We start from the raw sequence: 21718 nt of genomic DNA, 5'->3' as shown, positions 1-21718 counted from the left end.
CAACTAAATCAACTCTTCAGGAACATGTTGTACAGAGTGTCCCTGTTGGTTGCCATTTTAGTAATATTATTAAAACGAAAAATGCAAGAATTAGACGTTTTATTGCAATGCTTCGTTTTAATCAATTGCCATCCAATGTTCGCTTGGGTGCATGAACTAAAACTCCTTATGGTCTCAGGACATGTAGATGGCGTTCCCTGGAGACAGAAAGTTCTCAGCGTCTTTTAACCTCATGTATGTTTTTTTTAAGTATGTATCGGAAAGGCTATGGTATATTTGTAAATAATAGTGTTAATATCCAAACCGATCAATTTTGGGCATCATTATTTTCTGCAAATGTGTCACTTATGATAATTGCAGCATTTTATTTTTGAACTGAACTAGAAAAAAATATTGCTTTTAACAGTTGATACTGTATATGTCTGATTGTATATGGCTAATAGCATGATGAATGGTCAATATTGTTCAGGTTGAGTTTATGTTATGTCATGTTCGGTATGGTTTAAATGGTTTTATTATAACCAGGCACCCAATAAATTTTTTTTTTAAGAAATACGTGTTGGAAAACATTTGAGCGTCAATGCATGATTAAATATGTTTGTGAATTGTGTTATTGTACACACTTGCGTTACATGTATGTCAAAGATAGAGTGTGACTCCCTGTAGCAGACCTATAAGGAAGAACTAGGACTCCATGTTACTGATCTCACACCAGGTGACCGTTTGTGGCTGAGGATTTTCCATCCAGAGTTGTTATTGCTGCTCAATTTCCTTTATACTTAACAAGGAATTTCTGGACCACTTACTTATAAACATTACCCAGTTGTCATGTATGTTTTGTATTGGGTCATATGCAGATGCAATGCTTTAGCTCACTGACGGGTTAGTGGTTAGTAACGGTTCAGGGAGGAGCGCGGGTTGTAATTAGAGATAGGTTAAGGTTTAGGCCTGGAGTCAGGGTGACTGGAGGTTTTATTAGAAGTTTGGGTCATTGTTAGGTTTACAGCCTTATTTTTTGTATATTTAAAAATTGCCTTTTTTGGATGACTTTACTACTGGCAACATTTTCGCACTTTGCATTGCTTGTATTGAATGACTACATTTTTGAAAATGACTCTTTGCTGACTACTTTTCACATGACTACATTTTCCTAGGGGACATTTTCACGTAGAATCTAAACAGTGTCTCATGACTCGTTACAAATGGAGGCTACCCCAGTAACCCAACAAGTTATGTGTAAAGATATTGTTGGGGTAGCAATACTCCGCGCACCTAGCCAAGTACATGCAAAGTACTGTTGGCTGTGGATGGGATTGACCGGCCGCCTAGATTTCTTCTAGCGCTGAAATTGACTTTTTGCTTTTGAGAGCTCTGCTCTCCTACGAACGTTTCACGCAGTCTGGAGGAGGAAGTCCTTTTGAGAAGCACACGGATTGCCTGACCCACGCACTTGCTGCCGGAGGTGACTTTTTCCCCCGCCCATCTTTCTTTCTCACTTGCCCTGTGTTTAGGGGCTTGTGCTACGTTATGTAGGGTTTGTGTATTAGACTACACTTAGTGTTTAGGGGCTTGTGTTACTTTACTTTAGGTAGGCTTTGTGTTTCAGCCCACACCTATCTCAATGTGGTGTAACCCTGATTATATGTAACCTTGCTCCCTCTAGGTTTCCTCCCTACTGGTGGCTCCGCCCCCCCTGTGCTGCGCGACGCCCAGGAAGCCAGGATAAAGGCTCAGCCCCCGGCGCACCCGCGCCGCGCACCTAGCCAAGTACATGCAAAGTACTGTTGGCTGTGGATGGGATTGACCGGCCGCCTAGATTTCTTCTAGCGCTGAAATTGACTTTTTGCTTTTGAGAGCTCTGCTCTCCTACGAACGTTTCACGCAGTCTGGAGGAGGAAGTCCTTTTGAGAAGCACACGGATTGCCTGACCCACGCACTTGCTGCCGGAGGTGACTTTTTCCCCCACCCATCTTTCTTTCTCACTTGCCCTGTGTTTAGGGGCTTGTGCTACGTTATGTAGGGTTTGTGTATTAGACTACACTTAGTGTTTAGGGGCTTGTGTTACTTTACTTTAGGTAGGCTTTGTGTGTCAGCCCACACCTATCTCAATGTGGTGTAACCCTGATTATATGTAACCTTGCTCCCTCTAGGTTTCCTCCCTACTGGTGGCTCCGCCCCCCCTGTGCTGCGCGACGCCCAGGAAGCCAGGATAAAGGCTCAGCCCCTGTCGCACCCGCGCCGCGCAACTAGCCAAGTACATGCAAAGTACTGTTGGCTGTTAGCGGTTTGCGGGGTGCGCGGTGTGGGGGATAAAGTCTCAGCTTTCCACCCTTAGCTCTTGCAGCGGTTACGCTGCTGTCTTAAAAGGATGGCCGTGGCTATCCTCAGAGCATTGGCCTAGCATTAATTGTTTTGTGTTTTTTCTTTCTGTTGCTGAACGGGCCGCAGCCTTGGCTGTCTCACTATACGCAGTGTGACGCTCCAGAGTTAAAAGGCACTGGGTGTGGCCTCGGGCATGGTGTGAACAACGTGCTCTCTTTTGGTCTTTAAAAGTGGTTCTAGCCAAGGGAGAGCTGGATTCGCAGCTGGTTTGGTTGTGTGACTAACGGTGGGAAATGGGTCCCATTCTAAGAAGTGGGAAATCCGGTTCTGCCTCTAAAGAAACTGCCCCGCAATCGTCCATTATCCTAGATAATGCGCTGCTCCCTCTGTCGCCCCCTTTCAATAATACTCCATTGCTCATGAGTGACTTACAGGAGGAAATGGTGGAAGGGGCAATGTGCGAGGGGAAACTTGAATACGAAAATGAAGCTACTCTCTGCTCGCCCAAGCCTCCTCCTATGGCTGGAAAGGTCTCGGCCACACTGAGGTCTTCCTTTTCCTTACAGGAGGCGAATGACATTGTAGGGGAGGGGGGGCTTGGGGTTTGCTCTGGTCAGCTTGCAAATTGCTCTCATCCTCAAGTTCAGCAAGGGTTTCCTTGCAACTCGGATACTTTGATTTTGGCCCCCACGATTGTTAACGAATTGGGTCGAAGAATGCGGCTCTCTCTGGGCCCTTCGTCTCCAGCCGCTTCCTCCTTCCCATTTCGCGAACAAGTACATCTACACCAGCCTCCATTATATAGCTGTGCAAAATCTGGAGGCAACATGAGTAATCTGGTGTTGACGCCATGTAGAGATGTTGCCGGGGGGGCCGCTTGCTTTTATGAGGACTACAAGGATGGGGTAGTTTCGCCTACGGGTTTTACGCAGCCAGCCGGTGTTAGCCCTTTCGATTCGGGATCAGAGGGTTCTGATACCGCTGCTCCAAAGGGAGAGGGTGGCTTGGCTTCAACCCCGGAGGAGTTACGGCTACCAGCCCAAAACACTGATCCAGTTAATTTTCCCGTAATTTCAAGTTTACTTAACTTACTGGATAGAGGTCACGAGCTCACGCATTATTCCATTAGGGAGATGCAGGGTTCGCTTTCCGTAATGAAAGACAAAATGGCAAAAGTGGAAGGCTTTATTATGGCGGAGGAACGATCTAGATCGTCCTATCTGGCCCAAGTAGAAACACTTTTGGAAAGGATAGCAGTATCCCACATCCAGCCTCCAGTTGGAGTCATGACCTTCTCCCAAAGTACTCAAACAGACAGGGTTGTCTTTGCTATAGAAGCTCCCCAGAGATCTTATTCCCAGGTGGTGAGTGGAGGAAAGGGTGATAGAGTGGAACAAGTGGGGGCTGATGACATCAACTTGGTAGAGGCTTTGAAACTCCAACATGTGCGTCTGTTGCAGATGGAGCAGCTTGTATATAAGCTTGTTGACGTACAGAGTATGCCTGACCTTCAAGGTGGCGAAGGAGAGGCTGTTTTGGCTGGTGATAGGCAAGTTTCCCCGCCTGACAGCCCCTCCATTTTGGTGGATTTTGTTAATGCTCAGTCTAGGCCCTCTGATATGGCCGCTATACCGCCCTCGGATCTCGAGGACGACCCCGTTGAACACGAGGGTAGGAACTTTGTTTCACGGAAAGCTAGGAAATCTTTCCTAAGAGCTCAGAAGCGACTGAAACAGACCAAAGCGCGACTAAAGAAAGTTGACACGGCTACCTCCGGCCCTGGCAATGCTTTGGTGACGGAGATGAGGCCATGTCTCAATAATGGTACCTGTCACGATGACTTGGGAATGGCATTGTATGATCTAGACGATGAAAGTAGGCGGCATCTCCAGATTGCTGCCATGAAGAGCGGAAACACCCAGATTGTGCCTTGCCCCCCGGTAAGGGCAGGCCCTGATAAGCTACAACCTAAGATGCACTGCTTCTTCCCGAACACTGTCTCTAAGAAAGTGGCCACAGGGTCGTCAGTTGTTAAGCTAGAAGCAGCAATTGCGCCTCTACAAAGTCCCCCTGCTATCCAGGAGATATCCATTACGGTTAAGCCGGATGTCCAGGGGATCCTGGGCCCCGCTGCCTTACAGGAGGGACCCCTTGTAGAGTCGAGCAGTTCCGCTAGGGCAACACTTATTACTTCAGCTTCTGTGTCTCCGGCGTGTGCTCCTTGTGTTGAAGTTGAGCCCCCTCCCTTAGTAGCTCCCGGAGGGTCTGATCTGGAGGGGCCATCTTTTGTGCAAACGCCAAAGGATATGAAACTAATATTAGGCTGGACTAGTAATCCAGAGATAAATGGGCTTACACGTATAAATAGATCCTTTTTAATGAATTCATTTTTCCAAATTCCAGCATTAAGAAACCTTTCATCCAACGATCTGGATTGGGTCAAATTAGCGGCCCACAATAACAACAGAGTACTCTGCAGAGTTCAGTCGCAAATTATTACCAAAATGCTATTTGAATTTGCTGAAGACTTTTATTCCATTGGTCTTACTCCTAGATTGTTCTATGATATGGAATCTGCATGGGCATTCCTTGAATGGGTCCAACCCCCCCCCCCTCAATATGTTCTAATGCTTTGGTTGGTGACCTGCCTGATTCACAAGTTAACAAACTATCTATCCAATTGGCGTCACTTTCCCAAGCCTTAAGTGGTTTAGCCTGGTTAGAACCTTTGATAAAAGCGACTGCCGTCAACATAGAGCCCAATCCTGGCTCATAACTTCCATACTTGAATGTGGCCTCTTGGAATTGTTGTGGGTTAGGAAATCTCACAGCATGGCATAAGCAAGTTGAGCCTGACAAGAGGCCCGATATTTTGTTTCTTCAAGAAACTATGTCACTAAATGCCTTTAGCCTAGATGGCTTCTCTTGCTTCTCCATGGTGGCTGAAAGATTTACCACAGGTCGCCCCTCAGGAGGTATAGCAGTTCTTATAAATAACAGACTGAAAGCCACAGCTTCTATAGTGGATTTATCGGCCTCTTGTGTGACAGCAAAATTGACGCTTAAAGGCTGCAAAGATTTGAATCTGCTCTTACTGTCCATATATTGGAACCCTAAAGTTGTTCCGCTGGATCTGTTAGTGGAGGATCTGGAACGGATTCTAACCTATGCGGCTAGGGTTTGCCCCGATTATGAAATCATGATCGGAGGCGATTTGAATTGCTATCTATATCTAAGGAGCGCTATACGCCCCTTTTCTTGCTGTTCAGCCTACACGCAACAGGCCAAGGACAGAGGGCAGAAATTATTATTTTTTTTCCATTCATAGGGGATAGACCCAATTCAATTGGCTTCACACTCTATTCAGTTCTCCTGGCAGCGAGGCTTAGCCACCTCACTTATTGATTATTTATTTGCTTCTAAAGCATCCTCTGGGCTGCTTGAACCCATACTGATATTAGATCTGGGTATGAGTGATCATCATATGCTGTATTCTCGTTTGCACATGGGGGGTGAATGTTATGCAGCTTCTGCCCCTGCAGCCCTAGTGGCATGTGACAGAAACAATATATCTGTAAATTGGCATCCTGCCGTGTGCAGGAAGGTAACATTTTTGGTAAATAGGGATATCTTAGTGAGCTGGGACGCTATGACTTCTACAGAAAATGAGACCAAAATTAATGAAATAAATGCTAAAATGATCCATATGCACCTGGTAGGTGTTGCGAAAGATCCCTTGGGGAAGGATAAAAGCGGGGTTGCCCAGGTCAATGCTTCCCAGGTAGCATGCTTAAAAAAGCAAAGAAACTGTGATCTTCGGCTATTAAGGAAGCGCATTATTTGTCAGTTTGGATACAATCGCCAAAAAAACATGATTGAGGCGCGTTATAAGCACCAAATAAGACTGTTGCGTCGGGCAGCCCATATTCTAGCCAACCAATATATGATTGGTCTGTTGTGTAAAAAAAAAGTCCGGGACATATGGGCCATTTTAAGAAATCCAACAGGAAAAGTCGATCATCGCATGGTGGCTGTTATTTTAGGCCCTGAATGGGAGAGGTTCTTTAGTGTGAAATTTGCTCTACCTGATAGGTATATCGAGTCAAAGAGCATTCCCGTGAACTTGTCACTTCCGGTGATCTGTCCATGGGAAGTAAAGGATATCATATGGGCAATTGAGCAATTGAATCCATCTAAAGCTGCCGGCCCTGATGGGCTGCCCCCTTGTGTGTTTAAGTCCGATCCCCACTTTTGGGCCAGGTACTTACTTCCTTGTTATCAGTCGATTTATCATACCGGGATCATTCCGGCTTCATGGCTAATAGCCATTATTATTCCCATACACAAAAAGGGGGTGTTAAGCAATCCTGCAAATTTCAGACCGATTGCTCTGATTGACACAGCAGCGAAAATATTTACACGACTTATTTTGGTTGACCTAGAAACTCATATAAGGACCCTTAATATTTTGTCCAAAGCTCAGGTAGGTTTTCGTAGGGCTATGGGCACTCAATTAAATGCCTCAATTTTAGCACACTTAAGGAGATCTGTGCATAGAGAATCAAAGGGCGCCATTTATATGGCTGCCGTGGATCTCACATGTGCCTTCGACAATGTCCTTCGAGCTCGTCTTTGGAAGAAGATGTTGGCTTATGGCATTCCTTCCACCTTGGTGGCTCTAATTGCTGCCCTACACACGAATACCTCGTGTCAGATTCGGATCAATGCTAAGGGGCTTCTCTCTGCTAATATTCCTACGAGGATAGGGGTCAAACAGGGATGCAATCTAGCTGCGGTCTTATTCAATCTATGTCTCGCAGATATCGAGAATCTCTGGAAAGAGACTAATTCATTTCCCGTAATATTGGGCACTATGAGTTTGCATTGGTTGGCTTTTGCTGATGATATTATCCTATTCGACAGAGTGCCATTCGGTCTTCAGAACAAATTAAATACATTCTATGAATATTGTCTGCAGAACAACATGACCGTTAACCCGGCGAAATCCCATATTATGATTTTCACTGCAAAAAAAAAACTGCCGAGATTTACTTTTACTATCAATCGGCAGCCTATTGTTAGGAAGGACGCGATTATGTACCTGGGTTATCATTTGTCGAATGGGAACTCAATTGATGGATGGCGGACTTTGCTGAACGCGAAGCTTAGCCCTGTAATGGGTCAAATGCGAATAATTTATGCTAAATACTGCAGCTTTTCTCTCTTGCCCCTTATCCAATTTTACACGATGAAAATAGAGCCCATTTTGCTTTATATGCTCGATATATGTTTGTTGAAGATGGGGCCCTTGTTAAATCAGATCCAAGGGCTACTCTGGAAGAAAATATTAGGGTTACCAGGCTATGTACCAAATTCCATCATAATACATGAGTTGGGGCTCTATTCTCTAGCTGACAAATATCTTTGGAGGAAGGTAAATGCTTTTTGTAAATTTCTTTTGCCTCCTCCAAATTCACTCTATGAGGAGTTTCAGATAATGTTGGATAAAAATTGTCCGGCTTCGGTTCTCGAAGCGATGGAGGAAATAATGGAGACTTTAACCTCGCTTAATATGACTCTGACAGATTTGACTAATACCCCAACTAAAGTTAAAACTCGCTTCTTTCGCAATTCCTGGGCTCAAAACTCTGACAAGGTTGGGGGTTATTCCTCCTTTTCGACCTATGCTATGTTTAGACATGCAGTTACTCCAAGGTTGCCCTATATCCTATGTTTTCCTGAAAAAAGGGCCAGACAGATTTATATACGCTTCCGTTTGGATCTTATCCACACGGGAGCACGTATTCGGTCTTGGGCCGGGTATAGGGAGTTGGAAAGGGAGCATGATTGTCGATTTTGTTTGAATAGGTCTGAAAATGAAACGCTGGAACATCTTTTTATTTACTGTGAATTTTTTGCGAAACAAAGGTTATGCTGCTTGGATTCTGTGTTTTTTTCTTATTCGAGTTTTGAAGCCAATTTAGTATGGTTAAGATGTATGCAAGGCTCCTCGAATGCTATTATTTTAGCAACTGTCAGACTTGTTTCATTGATTGAAGAACAGCTGTTACCAATGAATTGTGCAATTTTTAATAGGATGGGTTTGGCCTACCCGCATAGTTAATAAGGGAGTTGGGCGCAATAACTAGTTTTGTATCTGGGCTTATTGCTGTATATTCCTCTGTTTTGCTGTGCTGCTGAACCTTGATTGTTTACTTGTTGTGCTTTTTTTTCCTTTTTTTTCTTCTTTCCTTTTTGCCTTTGCGCTATTATTCGTAAGGGAGCTTTTAGGTGGAGGGTAGTTTGTTATGATGTATACGCCTTCAGTGACTGTAGGTGTATTATGGCTGTGCATACAGCGTCCCTGTATACTCGAAGGGTTCTCCCTCAAGGTCCTTTTAGAGGAAATTAAATTTGGGTGAGGTGATGCAAAATGGTTGTATTCGTTTTATGTACATAATTGATTTTAAATGTATTTTTATGATGTTCAAATTTTGTAAAGGTGTAAAGCAAATTTACTACCAAAACAATAAAAAAAAATAATAAAAAAAAAAAAAAACTCCACAATACTCAATACCTCCCTCGCACCCCTGTTACTTTCCCCTCCCCAGATTGCTGTGTGGCTGGGTCAATACTTAACACTCCATCTTCTGCTGATGCTGTTCGGCTGCCGCATCCCCCAAAGCTGCCAATTGACAGGCCTGTGTTCTGCCCCTTATTTGCCTGTTTCCAGTAAACACCAAGTGGTAGATCAGGTATTTGATGTAAATGCTCGGGGGTAGTGGGGGTGAGCTGATCCCTCTTAGTATTACCCTTGCCTATCTCCTCAGTAGCACCCCGCGGGTGCTCAGGATGATGTGGTTGGGGTCATAAGGAGAGTGTCATCTTTGCCCACTTCGGAGTATCCACCAGGTCCCTGGAGTAAGCAGTGTGTAGATTGTCTGTTTATATGTTGTGCTTGGGCTGCTCCACCAGTCTTCTGTCTCTTTCATAAGTGTGCAATCCAGTGTGCTCTGAGAGAACCTCAATGGGTGTTTCCTGGTCATTTCGTCTCCTGGATTGCAGCGCTAGCACAGGTCTCCACACTGGTGGTGGGGATTATGCAGAACCTCCTTATTGCAGCCTCTGTATTATAATTCATGATGGGGGTGCATATAGTGCCTTATTTTCTGAAGGGTTCATAATAATAATAATAATAATTAGGCTTTTATATAGCGCTACAAACCCTCAGGTATCTGAGCGCTGCTTATTATTACCCACGGTGTGTGGTGCTCATTTATCGACCTCGGAAGGATGAAAGGCTGAGTTTGGCCCCGCCGGGATTCGAACCTGGCATAACAAGGCCGCAGATTTATTTTTTACATATACAAAAACCACTGCAAACAGGTATTAAACTTTTGATCCAATAGGTGTGGCGACTGCTCCTCGTCCTGCTTCCCCCTTTTTCTCCATACCGATTGCAGGCATAACTCCCCCAAGGCCTTCGAGTCTGAGAAACCGCCTGCCCCTGCAGGTCTTTGCGGACTGGGAGAGCGCCGTTTGTTGGGGGGAAGTTGAGCCCCAATTGCTACCGCCAGACACCCCCGCCGTTTAGGCTCCCAGGAGGCGCTGTCTAGAATGGGCGAAGCCCCTTCTGGTTTAGCAATGGCTCATTCGGAGTCTTAGTCTTATCCTGGGTTGCCACAGCCCGCCTGTCCATCCTGCGACAACGACGTCCAGGCTCTGCCATAGCTGTAGTGTGGGAGGGTGGGAAACGAAGTCCTCCTCTCTTGGCGGGCGCCCGGCTGCTGGAAGAGCTGCAAGTGCTCCCAAGCCGGGCGCCCGCTGTACTTAAGCGCCAAGCCACGCCCTCTTTCTTTGTTGCCCTTCGCGGGCTTTTCGGGGCTCTTGGCGCCCTTTCCTCTGCTCTTTCGCCCTCCTCTCGGGGGGGAGGGGCAAGAGCGCGAAAAGGAGTAAGGCCCCTGCCGCGGTTATCGGGGTGCCTCCTCCACTCGCTGCACTCCCCCTCGTCACCTTCATAACCTGGGCATTTGTCCAATAGTTATGCCATTTGTTTCCAACATTACTCATTTTATCAGCCCCTTCCGTTTCCCCTCTAGTAAGGTGCTGCATGAGACATTTCCTTTGTTTGGCATAACAAGGCCGCAGATTTATTTTTTACATATACAAAAACCACTGCAAACAGGTATTAAACTTTTGATCCAATAGGTGTGGCGACTGCTCCTCGTCCTGCTTCCCCCTTTTTCTCCATACCGATTGCAGGCATAACTCCCCCAAGGCCTTCGAGTCTGAGAAACCGCCTGCCCCTGCAGGTCTTTGCGGACTGGGAGAGCGCCGTTTGTTGGGGGGAAGTTGAGCCCCAATTGCTACCGCCAGACACCCCCGCCGTTTAGGCTCCCAGGAGGCGCTGTCTAGAATGGGCGAAGCCCCTTCTGGTTTAGCAATGGCTCATTCGGAGTCTTAGTCTTATCCTGGGTTGCCACAGCCCGCCACGCCAAAGGTGGGTTCTCGCCCACCGTGGCTCCCCCCTTTCTTAGCTTATAACTCCAGTAGTTTTGTGCAGATGTTCCAGAAAAACAAATCCATTCCCTGCTCCGACAAATGCACACCGTCCTTTAAGTAGTACTCCGTGTTTTTAAGATTGATCAGACCGTGCCTGATGTGTTGCAGGCCTCTCCCTTTGCAGAACTTAGCCATGGCCCAGTTCAACTTCCTCCTTGAGTTTTCCACGGCTGCCTGACTCTCGGCGCCCCTCCATTCGCGCCTCGAGATGATTTCAGACCATATGATTTCCGTGTCCCCCAATTGCGCCGCCAGTTCCTGCAATGATGGCATCATTTCTCTGAGCAAGATCCCCCTCCCCAACTCAGCCAAATCATTGCCGCCGAGGTGTACCACCAATACGTCAGGCCTCCGATGGCGCCTCAGGAGACTGCGTATGTGCCCTCGCAGCTGTGCCCATTTCATGCCCGGCACTCCGTGCCACTGCACCCGGTACTCCCCGGCGGTCAGCACCTCCTGCTTGGCTGACCAGCTTCCCTTGGCCCTTGTCACAAACGAATGGCCCACCACCCAGGCGGACCGCCGCCTTCCCAGCCTTGGTGCTACTGCGGGGAGACAGGAGGGAGGAACTGTTAGTCTTGCATTTTTTCAGGCCTGACATACCGCTTAAAACAGCCTGACCTCCAGCCCCCAATCTGTTTGATTGTTTCCGCACCCAGGCCCATCCCAGCCGCGGTTGTGGCGGCCCCAATCCTAAAGGAGTGTGTCCCGAAACTCCCACTGGAGAACCCTGCCTCCCCCAGAGATCTGTCCAACACCCTTTTGAACTGAAACAGGCTTAGTGCTGTTCCATCGTTGTGCACCAGGAAGGGGGCCTCTTCCCCCGTGAGGCACCTGTGGCTCAGGTACCTGCTCACGCATCCTACTGGGCAGACCGGACTGTCTTGCCCCCTCCCCAATGTGATCATTCTGCCTTTTCCCATCTGATCGGTCTTGGACCTCCTCAGATATAAGCATAACTGCTCCCCCTGTACCCTTACATCACAGCTCCTCAAGAAACTCGAACCTTTCCCCTTTTTGTTGGCAGGCACCAGCTCGCTTACCCTCAACGCCCCAAAAAATGCGAGAGAGAAGGCTGCCGCGAACAATCTTATCTCGTACTCGTCCCTGCACACCACCCCCAAGTTCCTGATCAGTTTGTGCAATTTTCCCACATCTATGGGCCGTCTTTCGTCGGGCTTTGCCAATACCTGTTTGGCCCAACCTTTCATTGCCATGACAATATAATGCTCCCTCATGGGATCAGGCATGCCCCTTAATTTGTAGAATTGAGCAATCGCCGCCAAGTGATATGCCACCCACGCCCTGGACCGTCCTTGGCTCCAGGACCAACCCACAAAGGCGCGCACCGGCCGGCCCTTTTCGCTCTCGGGCAGAATATTACTCTGAAAGGCCCTGAACCGTTCCCAGCATGCCTTGTATCTCCGCATGGTGCCTGGTGCGAGAGCCGTGTTGATCAGTGCGCTCAGATCTCCCCAACCAGTCCCCACCACTGTGACTGGAAGGGTGTCATCCGTGCGCTCGCCTCCGGATGGTGTTCCCGGAACTTTCCCCACTGCAAACGAGAAAGAGAATCAGCGGCCACATTCTTAACCCCGGGTATATGACGTACCCTGACTTCTGCATTTAGTTGCAGCAAGCACCTAGTCAATTCCCTGAGCAGCCCCAGTGCCCTCCCGTTCTTGCTTGTTCCCTGGTTGATAATCTGGACCACTGCCAGATTGTCTGACCAAACTAGCACCTTCTTGTCTTGCATCTGCCCTGGCCAGAGCTTGAATGCCACCACTATCGGGAACAACTCCAGTACCGTAATGTCCCTGGCGATCTCCCTGGACCGCCATTCCGCCGGCCAAGCCTGCCCGCACCACCTAGGGCCCAAGATAGCACCAAAACCTAGGGCCCCTGATGAATCGGTAATCAGGTTCGGTCCATCTCCCTTCCCCAGGGGTTCCTTCCACACCAATACCCCGTTAAAATGATCCAGAAAGGTGTCCCACATTTCTAGATCTTTCTTAACCTCTCTCCCTAGGCGCACGTGTTGGCCTGCGTGCTTCAAGCCCACTGTCTTCAACTCTATGCTTCTAGCGAATGCTTTACCTGGGGGGATCACTTTGCCTGCAAAATTTAAGCTGCCTGCTAAGGACTGGAGCTCTTTCAAAGTGGCTTTCTCCTTGCCCAACAATCCCGCAATCACTTCCTTCAACCTCAGTACCTTGTCACCCGGAAGCCTGCACACCCCTGCTACAGAATCAATTTCAATCCCCAAAAACACAAGTGATGTCACCGGACCCATCGTTTTTTCCTCCGCCAGAGGTACACCAAATTCTTTCATTAACCCCTGAAATACCGCCATGAGGTTCTTGCAATCCTGAGTCCCTTGGCCCCCCACAAACATGAAATCATCAAGGTAATGCACCATCCCCCCAACCTTGCTTCTTCGCCTGACTGCAAATTCCAGGAATCTGCTAAACCTTTCAAAATACGCACATGAAATTGCACACCCCATCGGTAAACATTTGTCGTAGAAGTAATCCTGCAACACCTTGAACCCCAGCAAATGATGGCTGTCTTTGTGAATTGGTAGCAACCGGAAGGCTGATTCAATGTCCGCCTTCCCCATGAGGGCCCCCACCCCCGCTGCCTTTACCAAGTCCACTGCATCTTCAAATGTTGCATAATGCACCCTGCATTCTTCCCCCGAAATGCCATCGTTCACCGACTCCCCTTCGGGGAAGGACAAGTGTTGGATCAGTCTGTACTGCCCCTTATCCTTTTTAGGTACCAAGCCCAATGGTGAAACCACCAGGTTTCCCAGTGGAGGAGTGCGGAAGGGGCCAGCCACCCTCCCCAATTGTACCTCTTTCCCCACTTTTTGCGCCAATATTTCGGGCATAGCTAGCGCTGATTTTAAATTGCAAGCCTCCTTAGTTCCTAACTGCCCCTGGAAGGGAATCTTAAATCCCCACCTGAAACCCTCCCATAACAGTTTTGCGTCACCCCTCTCGCTGTATGCATTCAAGAAAGGAATCATGGCCTGTAAACGTATGGGTGTGGGCAGCTCTGTTTCAATCATGCTTGCTTTTCTCTTTGCCCTTCGCGCTGCCCCTTGACTTGCCCTCTCGGCTGGTGGGGCTGTGTCTCCCCGCGCTCGCTGCCTTTGTGTGTTTGAACCTGCACGCATTACCATACGTGCACCTCCCTTCGGCGAACAACCAACATTCTGGCAACTCCCCTTGGTAACTGGGCCGGTTGGTCCAAGAGGAGTTCCCACGAAAGGACCCCCTCCCTTTCGCATAGGACCCCCTGCCCCTGCTATGTGCTGTTCTTTCGCTTGCCACGCTCTCATCCACCGGCCTGGCTGGGACCGATTTCGTATCTATGCGACCCCCCACGTCTACTTCATCCCATGTCATTCCCGGCCATACCTGCATTTTAAGTCTAAAACCTTTGGCTGCAAGTGCCCCTGCGCCGGGCGCCCGCCGCTTTTATGTCCCAAGCCCCGCCTCCTTCCTTTGTTGCCCTTCGCGGGCTTTCCCGGGCTCTTGTCACCCTCTCCTCTGGCTCCTTTGCCGCCCTCTCCCCTGCCCCTGGGGGGGAGGGGCGAGAGAGCGTCCAGGAGGAAGGCCCCTGCCCCGGTTATCGGGGTGCCTCCTCCACTTGCTGCGCTCGCCGTTCGTCACCTTCATAACCTGGGCATTTGTCCAATAGCTATGCCGTTGTATCCAACATTACCCATTTTGTCAGCCCCTTTCGTTTCCCCTCCAGTAAGGTGCTGCATGAGACATTTCCTTTGATTTGGCATAACAAGGCCGCAGATTTATTTTTACATATACATAACCACTGTAAACAGGTATTAAAAATTAGTTCCAAAAGGTGTGGCGACTGCTCCTCGTCCTGCTTCCCCCTTTACCTCCATATTGTTTGCAGGCACAACTCCCCCAAGGCCTTCAAGTCTGAGAAATCGCCTGCCCCTGCAGGTCTTTGCGGACTGGGGGAGCGCCGTTTGTTGGGGGGAAGTTGAGCCCCAATTGCTACCGCCAGACACCCCCGCCGTTTAGGCTCCCAGGAGGCGCTGTCTAGAATGGGCGAAGCCCCTTCCGGTTTAGCAATGGCTCATTCGGAGTCTTTGTCTTATCATAGGTTGCCACAACCCGCCACGCCAAAGGTGGGTTACCGCCCACCGTGGCTCCCCCTTTTCCTATTTTGTAGTTCTAGCAGTTCTGAGTACACCTTGCTGCCCGGTGCAACTCCGTCTATCCTCCTTTGACCAGGGATTTCACCTTTGCCCGTTGTGCCTGATCTCGGGATACTTCAGTCCCCTCCCTCTTTCCGTCATACCTTGACCTGCTCTTGCACAACCGGCTCCCGGTTTGACCACCACTTTGAGGCCAACTGCCTCCCCTTTCCTCAAACCATCCCTTGGTAGCCCCAACTTTCTCAACCCTCCATGCCTGCTATCCCCCTGCCCCTGCAGGTGATTCTGGGCCGAGAGAGAGCCATTTGTTCGAAGAAGCGGAGCCCTCGTTGCCACCACCAGACGCCCCTGCCGTTTTAGGCTCCCAAGAGGCTCTGGCCCTACTCCGTTTCTTGCATAGTCCAACCACCTCCTTTGTAGACACCGCTCTCTCAACCTTCCATGCCTGATACCCACCTGCCCCTGCAGGTGTTTTGGACTGAGAGAGCGCAATTTTCTCGAGGAAGCGGAGCCCTCGCTGCCCCCACCAGACGCCCCTGCCGTTTTAGGCTCCCAAGAGGCCCCGGTCCGACTCCGTTCCTTGCCCAACCGTCTCCTTCGTGGACACAATTCCCTGCACCCTCCGTGCCTGATACCACCTTGCCCCTGCAGATGTTTTTGGGCTGAGAGGGTGCCATTTGCTCGAGGAAGAGGAGCCCTCGTTGCCACCACCAAACGCCCCTGTTCTTTCAGGCTCCCCAGGGGGGCTGGTCCGACTCCGTTCCTTGCCTTGTCCAACCATCTCCTTCGTAGACACGACTCTCTCAACCCTCCGTGCCTGATACCACCTTGCCCCCGCAGATGTTTTTGGGCTGAGAGAACACCATTTGTTCGAGGAAGCGGAGCCCTCGTTGCCACACCAGACACCCCTGCCTGTATTTGAACAGAAAACAATTTGTTATCCACCCAATGCAGACATGAGGCATACTGTGGACACTTGTAGGCTGTGTCCCAAAAGCATTGCCTCGTGGATAGGTACCTTCCCTCATACATAAATGCCTTTGTCAGCTGAGTGAATAATTCACCACCCTGTCATCTCAGGGAAATCTTGGTTGGTGCAATCGCTACCTGTCCGTATGGATCATCTCCCCCAAGGAATGCCTCCCGGAAAACCCTTTCGAATGGCTCCTGAAAACCAACCAGCCTATTATCCCTCGACCTTCCTCATAACTACTAAGTACTCCCATATCTAAACAACTTCAGGCCATGCTACAGCCTTCTGCCGAATTGCATTCTGGTATTTGTAGTCTCGTTATCCAGAAGTGGGGCTTATTTGTATCCATACAACCTATACTATTAGCCATAATTTTATTATCCACCCGCCATGTTTCCGCTAATCTTTCAGTAATTGTGCCTCTTAAAAGAATGTTAAGTCCCGTGGCACGCTATCCTGCCCTAAAGACGTAGAAACCCACTTTAAGAAACCTTTACTCGGTCCAGATGCACCCTAACATTTTTCTTGGATGTTGCATAAAAGTCCAGACACGCGAGTTCCGCACGTTGCTGTGCTATGGAAAGTGTACTTAACTATTCACCTCCCGTGGGAGGGACCAGTGACTCACTACGCGCAGCAGTGCCCCCCCCACGCAACAGTACCCGGGGCTGTCCCCCCAATTGCCTGGCCATATGCCCCCCTGCCGTAAAGCCAAGCCGATCAATCCAGGAGATATACCCGCACCCATCTCTCAAACCCAACAGTTGTGGGCTGTGTATACGCCTAAGGGATACGCCAGCCACAATCCCCTGGCCATGCACCCTTCTTGCACCTGCTACCATCGATGGCTAGTAAATACCCCAATATTCCATGGCCTTGTGCGTACCCTGTTACCAACAATGTACAGTAATACCACGGGCAACCATATCCCGTGGCCATGCACTTACACCATGTTTGCACCTACTAACATCAATGGTCAGAAAATCCCTATTCGTAGCAAGTATTCCCTATTATTCGTGTGGACATTACTGGAAACCAACTCTGATTACTTTTGTTTTTTGGAAAAACCAATCCCATGCCTGTGTAATGAAAGAAAATGTCTTCACTGCAAAGCCGCCATTTTTCCATTTCCAAAACCATAGAGAGCACATTGACCAATGCGTAGCAGCTGCATGCAATCCGCCTTACTTAGAAATGCACATGGCAAATGCCTAAACGCATTCTGGGACTTTGCCTTGCAGGTATACAGGGCGCTAAACCCCGGCCAGGGGCATGACTGCGTCTGGCATAAATTAATTTACCGAATAAAAGCCAATCTGATACCAATCCTGTGCCCAACTACCATTCCCATAATGCACCAAAATGGGCTCAAAACTTTAAACGCAAACTCCTAAACACGGCCACTGACCCCATTTCATTTCAGCCCGCAAGTATTGCAGCAGTTCTTTAAAGCTGTGCCCGTACCTGGACCTCACTTGTAAAGGCACAACATTGCCACACCAACCTTAGGGGTTATCCGTTCCTTATGCAATCACGGCCTCCAACCATACCAGCGAACACTGCGCCTATACCATACTGTGCATTGCCCATTGACCCTAAGCGAACCCTCGTAAGTGAAAAGCTCGCCCTGTTTCATCCCAAATGCACATTACACCTGCTTATACCGCTGTAAGTAGCGAACTGACCAGTTATATTACAACCCCAATATCTTTGTTGATCCCCTGAGCTACAGAAACATGGGGGGAGAGGCCACCCCTAAACGCAAAATCGCGCCTTAAAAACACTAGCGTACCGGTGCGTTACAACTGGCCTATCATAAAATTCCCCGCACTTTGCTATTACGTCCCTGCTATACTTCTTAGCCCCCATTTGTGCCCATGTCGCACCATCATGCAACTCAGTCCTACCATCTTGCCTCGTGGTGCTCCGACACCCGACACCAGAGTCCAGCCATAATGCTTAATAGCAACATTTTGTCCCCACTGCCTCGTGATGCACCCCCTAACGTTGGAAAGAGGCATGCCATAATCCTTGCAGCGCAACTGGGTGCTACCTGCCTCGTGGCGCTCCCATACATAATGTAAGGCGTCATTCAATACTGTTTATAGTGCCCTTTTGTAGTCCCTGCCCAGAGGCCTCCCCCATCCCTTGGGAAGAGTCGTATCTGCTTGTCCCGCCGTTGCAAACGTCAGATCTTTCCTTTTCGTACCGACAGTTTAAATAGTTCCCAAGGAGGCGTTTGACAGTAACATGTGTCGTAAATTGTGCAATTTAACGACTACCGTACAGTAACTGGTCAAAACTGCTAGGCGCACAGTGAAGTAACACACCATAGTAGCTTCTACGCATTGTCACTTTCGTGACGCCCCTCCCGTGCCTGCAATACTAAACCAGTTGACCACAACTACTACTGCCCGCACAACCGCAATGGAAGAATTCATGCCCGCCTTTCTAGAACCTCTTAATAATTGTGTATGAACTATGTTAGGTTACTCATACCGTGTTTAATACCCAGGGGCTTCTATGCACGGAACGAACCTGGAGTGCTTTGTACCGTCATGCTCCCAAGGTGAGCACGTTACCCCTTGAGCTATCCTCCTCCTTATAAAGTAAGAATGCCGCCTTAAAACCAAATTGCCCCGAACCACCGCCGGTTTAGGAGAACAGTTTCTTATCCATTAGGCCACAGGGACCACTCGTGTGTGACAACACACCCAGTGCTGTGTTAACAGAAACCACCCGCCTGATCTGCATGTTGCGGACAACCTCAGCTCGCAACTCCAACTTTCCTAAAATGTGTCACCTGGGTGGGCATTAGATCGGTACCCACGTCCGACCCCTAAGGTGCCATATGTAATTTACTCCGCAAGTTTTGCTGCAGCGCTTATTAATGTGCGAAATCGGACCACTACTCCCACAATTATTCCTTAGTTGTATACTCCTACTTAGTTCCACAACGATTGCCCCAACGCAGCTTCGCCCGACTGAGCTGTTGGACTGGACACCCTGCATCAAAAGCACCTAAAACCTTAAACCCCTGCGGCAATTCCCATAAGATCGACCGCCGACCAGCTCCCTTATTGTCGTTTAATACGAGCGCGTACCCCGAGGGGACAGACACCCCGGAGTGACGTAGACCCAGCGCGGAGATGTCATGACCCAAAACCAAGCCCGAGTAACATTTAGGTTTGCTGTGTTGCAGCACCAAAAAATCAATCGGGCTCGCCGCCACACGACCCCACTAGAACCCACCTAATAAAGAGGCCATCCAAACCGCTGACGCTGCACCTGGAAACATAACAACGGGTAACTCGAGTAATGAGGGCAGCCTGCTTCTGCTCTATGTGCCCGCGAAGAAAACAATAATTTGGCACTTATATAGCGCTACGAACCCTCAGGTATCTGAGCGCTTCTTATTATTACCCATGGTGTGTGGTGCTCATTTATCGCCCTCGGAAGGATGAAAGGCTGAGTTTGGCCCCGCCGGGATTCGAACCTGCGTTAGCAGACTCTGCACTGATGTCAAAGCGAGGCTCTACTCACTGTGCGACTTGAAACAGATACTTTACGACGGTTTCTTCTCGAGTGGATTTTACCATTGCCAAACGTTTCTAAAATTCCAGCCCTTTTCCTCTGAACACAGGAACACTTTTTTGATTTATCTCAGTAGCACAGGGGTTATGAACTGAGGAGACCGATCGTCACGGAATTAACCCCATATGCGCCCGCCGCCGCTTCAAAAGCGCTAAAACTTAAACCCCTGCAGCAACCCACCTAACCTCGATCGCCGACCCGGAGAGCGCGCCCAGCTACTTCTGAAGCGACAACAGCGCATATATGGCGCTATATCCACCCCGCTCCTTACCCGACGCATACTCCTAGCTGGAACACCATCCACTCCTTCACTGGAAATCTCCTTGCTGGAACACCATCCACTCCTTCACTGGAAATCTCCTTGCTGGAACACCATCCACTCCTTCACTGGAAATCTCCTTGCTGGAACACCATCCACTCCTTCACTGGAAATCGCCCCAACATCGCCACTCTTCGTCTTTCTGGATCGAAAAAAGCACTCCTGCAGCCACAGCATCGCGGGATCACAGACTCACAAACAGCAACCGAAAACGAGGTCCTCCACTTTTGGCGGGCGCCCAGCTGCTGGAAGAGCTGCGAGTATGAGGTAAAGGAAAGTGATGAAAGTAAAGCCTGTGCACCCTGGGGTGATCGATGGTCTGTCCTCGAGGACTGGAGGTTCACAGTGTTCATGCTAGTGCCGCCCTCCCCATCTTCCCTTTCTCCCTGTGTGGCTTCATATTATTAAGCACAGATTCTGTTCCTGCCATTTATAATCTTTTGACTGTGGCTGAGTAACCTAAGTTTATAAAGAAAAGTTCTAGTTTTAATGAATTGTCTGATCTCTCTACATGGGTTTGAAATTCTACACTTTAGTTCAAAGACTGACCTTCCTAAATCGACATCAACCCTAAAACAATTCCTTGGATGGGCAGCATCGGAGCTAGTACAGCTGGCCACATGATCTAGGCCTCAAGCATGACTAACCTAGCACATGCCCAGGCCCAGTGGCACACTCTTGCCATAGCACTTTATCTGTGCTCATTGTCTGAGCTCATAGTCCGATGTTACTAGCAGACATGATCTAGACCTGAAGCATGACTAACCTAGTACATCTCCGGTCCCAGCTGCACACTCTTGCCATAGCGCTTTATCTGGGCTCATTGTCTGAGCACATAGTCCAATGTTACTAGCAGACATGATCTAGACCTGAAGCATTACTAACCTAGTACATCTCCGGTCCCAGCTGCACACTCTAGCCATAGCGCTTTATCTGGGCTCATTGTCCGAGCACATAGTCCGATGTTACTAGCAGACATGATCTAGACCTGAAGCATGACTAACCTAGTACATCTCCGGTCCCAGCTGCATGCTCTAGCCATAGCGCTTTATCTGGGCCCATTGCTTGATCCGCTTTACATAGGTTTTTGCAGCTTGGCTTTTATAATCCATTGTAAACCGCACAAGGTTTGTCGGTGTGCCTATTTCCCTCAATACCCCCCCCCCCCACACCAAAAAGTACTGCTGAACAGCCTATGCACTATACAAACTATCAGTAAAACATAGAAATGAATACAAGAAATAAATCAGTCAGTGTCTGAGAATAACAGGCTAAATGTATTCAAGGCACCTGCCTTCCTCCTTAAACAGAGGCAGCCGCAGGACCAATTCATATATATTTAAATGCTTTCCACACTCCGTATTAGTACCTGGCACAAACAGATTGTTACAAACAATCCGATTGGCCCTCGCCGGGTCGTTACCAGCCTGACAAGGCTCCGGTTACTGCTGCTGCTCTGTGGTCCTTCCGCAAGTGGCCGCGAAGGAAATGGTGAAGGGACTACATGTAATCCTTTCTCCCCTTCATTGACGCCCATCTTCTTTGTTTTCAGTTTTTTTGCTCTTTTCAATGGCTGCATGGAAAGTGAGAAAGGCGGATATTTTCTTTTTTTCGGTTGCTGAAAGATGAAGCGTCTCGCAACCGAATAAAGACACAATTAGTACCACGGTCCAACGGTCCAATGGGCCAGAGTACTAATAGCAATAAACACCGAGCCTGGGAGGGGGGTTTATTGTGTCAGATAATGCCCCAG

General features: G+C 48.8%; 1 protein-coding gene across 2 annotated transcripts in view; it reads right to left on the bottom strand.

The window, feature by feature from the left end:
- LOC138452547 (uncharacterized) overlaps positions 1 to 21718 on the bottom strand; it is a 172052-nt gene that overhangs the window by 66566 nt on the left and 83768 nt on the right. The window lies entirely within an intron of this gene.

Source organism: Ambystoma mexicanum, chromosome 4p (assembly GCF_040938575.1).
Source record: "Ambystoma mexicanum isolate Mex_15411 chromosome 4p, UKY_AmexF1_1, whole genome shotgun sequence".
Taxonomy (NCBI): Eukaryota; Metazoa; Chordata; class Amphibia; order Caudata; family Ambystomatidae; genus Ambystoma; species Ambystoma mexicanum.
The sequence above is the reverse complement of the archived record's forward strand: the minus strand, read 5'-3'. Positions and strand labels throughout refer to the sequence as shown.